General features: G+C 42.5%; 1 protein-coding gene across 4 annotated transcripts in view; it reads left to right on the top strand.

Annotated features, from left to right (window-relative positions):
* Positions 1–765: 765 nt before the first annotated feature.
* The window catches only part of Tshz3 (teashirt zinc finger homeobox 3), a 70,352-nt gene continuing 62,872 nt past the window's right edge, over positions 766–8,245 (top strand). The window contains exons 1-3 of one of the 4 annotated variants that reach the window (XR_004517992.1): positions 766–1,686; positions 3,935–4,130; positions 4,213–4,556. The gene's annotated coding sequence lies outside the window, so the exon portion shown is untranslated. Of the gene's footprint in view, positions 1,687–1,943; positions 4,131–4,212; positions 4,557–8,245 lie in introns of those variants that run through there. The other 3 variants (XR_004517993.1, XR_783634.3, XM_010641002.2) reach the window with 3 other exon arrangements.

Below are 8,245 nucleotides of genomic sequence, written 5' to 3'. Positions count from 1 at the left end.
AGGCGGACGGTCCCTTTGGCACCTTACTCCGAATTCTATTGATTCTTCATTTATTGGGCCCAAACCGGGCACCGTTTCTGTGAAAACCAGAGCGCACAGGGTCTGGGTATTGTCAGATGACTGTCAAGTCAGTGTTCCATGTTGGCATTTCCTCCACCCGGTTTGCGTCCCTTTACCTCCAGCCCCTCCTTACCCTGCTTTTCCTATCCTCGTAACACTTAGTTCTGGGACATGTCTGAGTGTTCCTCCTCACCCTCCCCTTTTTTTCCAGGAGTGTCAACTCCTGTTAAAACCAAACTGATTTTTTTCTTTCTTTTCTGGATAAAAGCATCCCTGAAAACAAAACAAAACAAAACAAAACAAACCCCACACACATTATATTATTTTGCAATAATGTTGGTTGGGGGTATGTTGCCTGGAAGAAGGGTTTCTGGCCCATTGCCACCCTTGATTTGATGACTGATTGATCGCCCGTCCTGCTGCTGCCTTTGATCTATTCATTCCCAATAAACATCAGTAAATCACTTGCAATAGTGAGGCCCAGCTCTGTGACGTCAGGAGGGCCTTGTCAGTGCAACTTTGGGGACTGGGGGCAGATTGCCGGGTGGACCACATATGGACGAGATGCATTTTGATATGGGTAGCAGTTAGATGTGCAGAGGGTCAGATGCTCCCTGAAAAGGGGAGGGTTGTCTAGAGGTTCACTTCTTTTCGGTGCTTTCACTTCTCTTGCTTTGATGGGAGAGAGGAGGGCAGAGAAAAGGCTCAGGCATTGGTGCCCAGTGCCAGTGGTACCCGAGGTGACCGTGATTCAGGCCAGCGAGCACAGCTCCGCCAGTGGAGCTCCCACATTGGCTACACTCTGGATTCAGTCTCTTTACACAGGGTCACAGAAGGGGAATCATGTTCTCTCTTCCTCCAGAAATGTGCTGGTCTGTCCATGTCTTAAGAAAATCTCAGCAGGAAAACAGACTCAGTTTGGTGCACATACTGCAGGTTTTGCTCACTGTCCTCAGTGTTGCCCAAATTTAGAAAGTTTGAAAATCCCAGGAGTGCTTGTAGAGAGAGTGCGGCCTCCCAACTCACCTCCTGATGCATCCTACCTTCTGCTTTAGATTCCAAGCTCAAGGAATGAGAGCTTATCTACCTAAAATAAACTCTAAAACTTTGGAGGATTCCCCCACAAAGTTGGGTAGCAGGAATGTCTTGGGCTTCTTCCAGTCTTCCAGATTTTTTTTTCTTTCCTTTTATGAAACACTTTGTAAGGTATCTGAGTGCCTCAATCAGATGAACCATATGTGATTACATCTTTACCTTTAGTTTAGAACTCTCCCTACAGTTCAGAATTTTTTCTTCCACCCTGTCCATCTGAGACTCTTATGGATGACTTTCTTCTGAAATGACTAGAGAAGGAGGAAATGTACAGTTTGCCTTATTTTTATTTTTTAAAGCAACCTGTTCACTAACCTTTTTGCACCTTTTAAAAGGCCAGCCAGGAAGTCTCAGGTCAGTGAAGAAAAATTCATTATATAAAAACTTGACTGCACGACTAATAGGAGATGGAAGAATGGTTTTGCTCTATCAAAATGACCCGTCAAAACGACTTTGTTTCATATTTGATTTAATTGTCTCTCTCCTGACAGGCACATTCATCAATAGCTTAATGGTCAATCAGAAGTTGGCAGCGTGAGTGCTTTCTTTCTTTCCCATACCCTGGTTTTGGATTTACTTTATCAGAATGCCTCTGCCTAATGGACGTGTGGAGGAGGGGGTGGAGAATGACTGAAGGGCTACTTATTTAAGGAGAGTGGAAGAAAAAAAAAAAGAAACTTCCACATTTAAGCTGGTGATAAGTATGCACAGGCCAATAAATGAGCTGTGTGAGGATTTTTATTTTTTTGTTTGTTTGGATGGATGAGAAACTTCCCATTTTTCCCTCCTTTTTTAGTTCTCACAGCTGCAAGTTATAAGGTTCGTGCCTGCTTTTGTGGCATACTTGGAGTGATGACAAATTGATTGCTTTGTACTGATAGAGAGAGAGTGGGAAAAAGAAAGATGTCTGCTGATTGGTAACTGGAAATCCAGTCCCCAGCAACCTTGAGAATACTCGAGAATTTTTTTTCCCCTCCAAACTGAAAGGTCCGCTCAGCCATAAAAAAAGAAAAGTTGTTTTGCCAGCTTCATTAGTGTTCACCTAATTAGCTGTAAACCTGATGGATTCCTGACAGCTTTAATGATTGGAGATGACAAGCTCGACGCAGTGTCATCCAGCAGAATTAGGTTTGCAGCTAGTTTGATGTAATCAAGTTGATATTACACAGTCCTGGCTGCCTTTAGTTGTGCATTAACTCAATTTTCTGCTGCAGGTGACAAATGGGCTTTGGTACCTGGATAATCATGTCATAGGAATTAGGGCCCTTTTAATGGTCTGGGGTAGAATAACAACCACAAAGGGCCGAGCTGAGTAGAGCTTGCAGTCAGCACACAGGTGCACACAGCCATTCTATCTAGGCCAGATGTAACACTGCTCTGAGGAAGGCCGAAGCAGGCTCCAAGAATCCCTGAAAGGACATTTTTCTATACTTTAAGGTTTTTTAAAATATACAAATTATATGTGGCTTTGTGTCTTTTCTGAGAGAGAGGGGGGGGGGTTGCTTACCTGCATGAGAGAAACCTGGGCAGGAGTTTCCTTTCTTCAGGCATGTGATTTCATAGGGCCATAAATTTGTGTTGGGCAGATGCTGCCGCCTGTACAAGCTCAGAGAGCAGGGTTAGCAGAGGCCACTGAGTGTTCTTTAGGCAAAGTTACTATTCTGTGATTAAAATATGACTCTCCCCTTTTTGTAGTGTTTGTTTTTAAACAAGTATTTGCTTAAAAAAAAACAAACACATTGAGACTAATATTTAATAGCAGATAATAGTTTCTTAGTAGCATACATTTTTTGGGGGGAGGAAAATGTAAACTCATAGAAGACCATTGCCTAAGCTTTTTAGAAAATCCCTGGCCAATAATGGCTTGCCACTGCCCTTTTTTAGTCTTCCATTGAAATGAAGCACTCTTCCATGGAGTAGCAACACCAATTCAAGCATCCTAACTTTTGTAAAAAGGACTTGGATCACCTTAGGATCTGCTGGTATCACAGAACACTGTGGGTCCCCCTGTACCCCTGGGATAGGGACTCGCGTGCTGCCAGTTGACATGGGCAGGCCTACTAGGTGGCCCACCTAGTAGTGTCCGGTTTGGTTCTGCCTTCCTGAGCCTGGTGTATACCTCGGATAGCCCCAGAAGGAGCCTTTGCATTCTCTCTTGGATTCCTCTGGAGCCTTCAGGAGGACATTTTTTTTTTTCCTGCATCGGGTTGGGGAGTTTCCATCCTCCCAAACCTGCTATATATTTCCCTTTTGGACAGGTAGTCTCTGTAGCAAGGTGGCGAAATGACTGGCTTTGGCTTCCCACAAACTCCTATGAAATAAGAGGAACGGTCAAATTTTAAAAAGGAAAATCAAGAGAATGAAGGCAAAAAACAAAAGGGCTAGGCAGCAGGGATATTTCTGCGGATGTCCACATGAGGAAGAGAATGTTCCAGAATCAGCTGCTGTGCCCCCATTATCTTGACAACTGTCAGTGAGGGCTTCAGTGCTCTCCAGGGCCACCCTTGATTGTGAGCGGTTGATGTTGTCATTTTGTTCTCCGTTTTGCCTTGAGCGCTCTCATAAACGGGAGCACGATAGTCAGTAACTGATGTATCAGCACTTGTTCCCCAAATTGCCTCACACGTCTGTCTTTTCCCTCTTTTTAGTAAAGAATGTTTTGTAAAGTGATTAGAATGAAAGGTGACTGCTCAGGGCCACGGGAAATGCCGTGAAGCCCAGGTGAGTTCACGGAATAAAAACCTGTCCTTTACTTCCCACTCTGCACCTTTGGGATTTCTAGGAGGAGAAGGATCACCTTGAGGACCAAGTGCCTGGATCTACTCCTTCCCACGTGTCCCAGACAGGAAGCGGAAGGGAGAGGAGCTGGGAAGTCTCTGATCCTCCTGTGCTGTGGCTACGTTTAATCCAGTAACGCCAGCACTCACTCCAAGTGCAGATTGTGAGAGTTTCCTTCTGGCCCAGTTTTATTCCTGCCTGTGAGTGGACAAACTAGAAATAGCTCTGGTCTTATAGTAAAAGATAAATAAAAATAAAGCAGAGTGTGTGTCTGCCCCTCAGTGTCAGCATCTCCTGCCTGCTTACATAGATGAATCTTCCAAAGAAGCTGTTGTGCTACACTCCTGTGGTATCACTCCCGGCCCACGGGGAAACAGAACAGGTCAGAATGGTGGTTTCATTTACCCAGAACCCTCGCAGTTGCTTTGTGTGTGTGTGTGTGTTATACTCCAAATTGTGGTTTCTCTGTCTGAAGTTAAAAATGAAAGGTGAATACAATATATTGTATTTGGTAACAATGATATGGACTAGTACATCCCGACAGATAATGTGCAGTTGTAATTAGACTCAATAGACAGGCAGTCATTTTTAAATTCTTTGACACATGCATAAAATAGTCATATAATAAGATAAGATGACAATTTTATGTTAGGTTGATAAAGTGTCCTGATACATGCATTTAAATGTCTGTAAGCTTTTTTTTTTTTTAAATCCAGACAGATTAATTCTAGTTTCCAGTATTTGCAGTTAGCCATTAAGTTAATTTTAAAAAATCCTACTAAACAATGGCTCTGAAAATTTCTTTTTCTTCCTTTCTGGATTTTTTTCACCCCAATTCTAAGGAACATACATACATACATATATACATACATATATATATATATATATATATATGTATGTATATATGTATACTTGGTTGCTTTCCTTAATTTTTAACACTTGTAAAAATTTACGTTAGATGTGGACTTAAAAATTCAGGTCACTGTAAGTAGAATAATGCTATCTTTATGTTTTGGGAAATAATATTTTTATTTTTAAAAAACAGTAGTAGGACATAAGCTGCTTATGACCACTTGCCTGAACAACTTGATGTACTCTAGATTTAGGAATCATTACTAGAAAGATTATATGGTGTCCTTGACAAAATATTGAATATTTTATAAGCTCCATTTAAAAAAGAAGACATTTCTAGCGCATGTACTTGGGTTGATCAGCATTTAGATTCTTAGGTTTAATTGCTTTCAATTCTGTAAATTATTTCACTGTTTCAACCAGAATAGTCCAAGGGATGTATAGAGGGGAAGAAAAGCATCTCACTAAAGGTCACATTACCTGGGCTTTGGGACTATCTGTTCACCTCATTTTCTCAGATATGCAAAGGTGTGGCTCTTGAAGCGTGATATAAATTTGTTTGGGCTTAATGATCAATTATTAATTCATACTGTCAGGACCCATGTTATTAATTATGACTGTGTTGTCTTCATCCAGAATAGCTGTTGGGAAAATAGGGTAAGTTCAGATTGTCTTCAGGTGGGAGGGCATAAAAGCAAGGAACTTTACTAACTCCTTGTCATAGTATTCCTGGTCTCCTGGCTTTGAGAATAAAGAGGGCGGAGTATAGGGGAGAGAGAAACTATTAATTCTAGACTGAGATGGTCACTGGCAAATGCTAACTAATGTCCATTCTTTAAAACACAAGACCAACTCTAAATGTATTCTGAGTCTAGTTAGGATTCTGAGGTGTATGATACCTGGATTAATCCCAAACCCAGTTTTGGATTGGGCCTTTGCGTTTCACCAATCTCTCCTTTTTTTTTTTCTTTCTTCTTCCTCTGTGTGGTAGGCCAGAAGGTCATGTTCACAAGTTTATGGTAGCAGAAAACAAAATACTCTGAATGTTTGTTTGTTTCCCAGACTGGAACCTATCCTTAATGCAGAGCAAAGGGCTGCTTGGTAATATACGTGCAATGACTCAGATTCATCTACTTTTGATTTTCCATCCCCATCATTAAATCTAGTCCTATGTATTCAGTTTCCTCTGAGTTCTTTGAGAAATGCATGTTGCATAAAATAGGCAATTTTTAATGAACAATTTAATGTAAATGGGTTTTGAATTTAAATTAATATTAATGAAGCCTTGAGTGAATTTATTTTGCATACGTAAAGACTTGTAAGTCTTTCACCCATGTGCTTTCTCCTTTATGTAGCAACACTGATTGGGTGGATTCACCAGCACCTTTTAAAGATTTACACTTAAAAAAAAATTAAATTGACTTTATATGTCCACTAGAGCCAACATATTTTTAAGCCAAAGTGGTACTTCATTTTAAGAAAATAAACCTCATTTCCTACTAAACCTCTCAGTTTCCATTGCCTTGAAAGCTGCTGCTGGTTTGGCATTGCTGCTGAAGAAAATACATACCAACAATAGTTACTACAATCAAGATGTTTTCTTTCTTTGGCTTACCTCTAATGCATTATGTATCCTGGAGTGATGGGAAGTTCTGTAATTAATTCTGTTAGATGTAATTGCTATAATCACTTTGATGTTACACATAATAAAGGTAATATGGTAAGCACATAAAAAATATAAACACCTTATTGTAACACTACTGCTAAAATTCCTTTTCATCAAGTCTGGTTTATAGACAAGTGTTCCTGACTATTTTTGGTCATAGGTGACAATTTTTTCTGAGCCGAGTTCATTGATATTCCAAAGGAGAGGCATTTATTGGACAGGATGGGCCTTGGCTTGGAGGGATCTCCAGGCAGGTTGCCTAGGAATTTTAATGCCCGTTTCCTTAAAGATATGGCTAATTAAGAAAAGGTTTTGTCTTCTGTGGACGAGAGAGGTAAACACTTCAGAAGTGGCCATGGCATGAGGGGTAAGTGTGACATCGGAGGGAGTGAGGAGCTAGGAGAAGGATAGCAGAGCATTCAGATCTCGGGAGGTGCTGTTCTCTGGGTTTTCTCATGGTGTGGGATTATGGGAAGTGCCCTGTGTGTGTGTGTGTGTGTTTGCGTGTGTGTGTGCGCACGCGTGCGTGCACACATTAGAGCAGGCAAGCATGAGAGCATGTGCTTATGGGTAAGCAGAAAAGGCTATCTTTCTGTAATAGTATAATAAGGGAAATAAAATATAGACTATTTGCTTTATTATTATAATTCTACACATTTCATGGGGAGATGGGGATGGTGCTTAACTGTTGTGTGAAGTGCCAGGGTGTTGGCTGGTGTGGCCCGGTGTACTTACTGAAACCTGAATTATTCGCGACTCCATGTCATTACACACCCCCCCAGTGGATCTTGACCCCCAGAGAGCTGCTGGGAAATTCACCTGAGACCCCAGGAGCAGGATGCTTGAGGGATGTTTCTGAACACATGTGAATCATCCTTTCCAGTCCAGTGGCACAGGACCCTTATAATTTAATTTTCTCCTTTTGGAGATCCTAGATCCAACTGGCCTGTGGATACTCATACTCCACCGCACTTTCTGGATGTAGCGTCACAGAGGTCATGGAGCCTCATGACCCAGTGTTGGCCTGACAAGTTTTATGTGAATTCTCATGTGTGTGTGTGTGTGTGTGTGTGTGTGTGTGTGTGTGTACGCGCGCACGCACGCGATGTTTTTAAGTCATCATACACTGAAGTAAAATAAGAGATGGGGTGTGTGAGCTAAGGGAATGCTTCAGTCTTTCGGCAGGAAGAGGAAGGTGTGTTAAGGAGGTACGGCCATCCCTGGCCTGTGTCCAGGGCCATGAAGCTGGTCTGGCTGCTGGTTTGGGGACTGAGTTCAGACCTGGCCAGGGGAAGCAGGGTCTGCCTCCTGGCCTTGGGCACGCATGGTGTTCTGCCTGGCAGGTGGTCAGGGGGCCGGGAAGGGGTCCTGGTCCAGCCCCCGGCCTGGACTACAGACCGAAGCCCCAGTCCTCCCACTGTGACTCCCGAGCTGGTTTTGATGGGGAGGGTGATAAAAGGTCTGTGAACTCCATAGGCCCCTGTAATCAGGGCCAGTGCTGACATCCTTCTCAAGTTTGACAGCTTCTTCCTTTTCTCTCCTCACCGCCAAGCCTTTCTCAACCGAATTTCCCCGCCTCCCTCCCTGCCTGCCGCCCACCCCTTTCCTCCCTCTCCTCCTTTCTGTGTGTGTCTCTCTTGTTTCATGTTCTTGATCAGTCTCAGATGCCGGGAATTATTTTTTTTCGGGCGGGAGGGGGAGTGTTGCTGTAGGTTTGTGGGTTGGGCAGGTGTGAGAGGAAGTCTGTGTTTTTTTTTTTCTTTTCTTTTCTTTTTCTTTCTTTTTTTTTTTTTTTTT

This window comes from Fukomys damarensis, unplaced genomic scaffold, assembly GCF_012274545.1.
Source record: "Fukomys damarensis isolate Sample0158 unplaced genomic scaffold, DMR_v1.0_HiC HiC_scaffold_19, whole genome shotgun sequence".
Lineage (NCBI taxonomy): Eukaryota > Metazoa > Chordata > Mammalia > Rodentia > Bathyergidae > Fukomys > Fukomys damarensis.
Note: the sequence above shows the minus strand (reverse complement) of the source record. Positions and strands in the feature narration are given on the sequence as shown.